At 57.9% G+C, this 535-nt stretch overlaps 1 protein-coding gene across 1 annotated transcript in view; it reads left to right on the forward strand.

Annotated features, from left to right (window-relative positions):
• Positions 1-293: 293 nt before the first annotated feature.
• Positions 294-535, forward strand: part of LOC123086423 (pentatricopeptide repeat-containing protein At4g18975, chloroplastic) — a 4,621-nt gene continuing 4,379 nt past the window's right edge. Inside the window, exon 1 of the mRNA XM_044508190.1 lies at positions 294-533. The gene's annotated coding sequence lies outside the window, so the exon portion shown is untranslated. The remainder of the gene's footprint in view (positions 534-535) is intronic.

Genomic DNA, 535 nt, shown 5'->3' on the forward strand with positions numbered 1-535 from the left:
TACCTATCTGGACTCCCGTCGCACCGACTAATCGCCGGCAGGACGTGAGGATTTCTGTGGACTCTGGCGTGATCACCAGGATGGGTAAACCCTAGACGGCGCTAGGGGAAAAAACGATGCCCGGAAGCCGAGCTGCCTAGAGGCCGTAATCTCATCCAGCCCAACATTTTTTTGAGGGAGGCAGCAGCCCAGCTTTTTTTTTTTTTGAATCCCGTAGCAACCCAGCTAACACACAACACACACATCGGCAGTTTCGGCACATCACGGAGCAGCCCAGCCCAACACAACACATCGACACAACACGCAGCCGCTGCTCGCCGCCGCCGACGGACCGTCACACAGGGCACAGCAGCCACCGGCCAGCGGCGTACATCGTCGACAGCAAGTCGCCCGGCCCACGACTGGCGCCACGCGGCCACGCAACCGCACTCAGCTTGTCTCAAAAAAAAAAGAAGCTAGCAGCGGCAAGCCGGCGACGCATCTCCTTCTCTGAATCTGATCCTCTCCTATTTACCTTGCCCTGCAAGCTGCATAG

This window comes from Triticum aestivum, chromosome 4A (genome assembly GCF_018294505.1).
Source record: "Triticum aestivum cultivar Chinese Spring chromosome 4A, IWGSC CS RefSeq v2.1, whole genome shotgun sequence".
In the NCBI taxonomy this organism is placed as follows: domain Eukaryota; kingdom Viridiplantae; phylum Streptophyta; class Magnoliopsida; order Poales; family Poaceae; genus Triticum; species Triticum aestivum.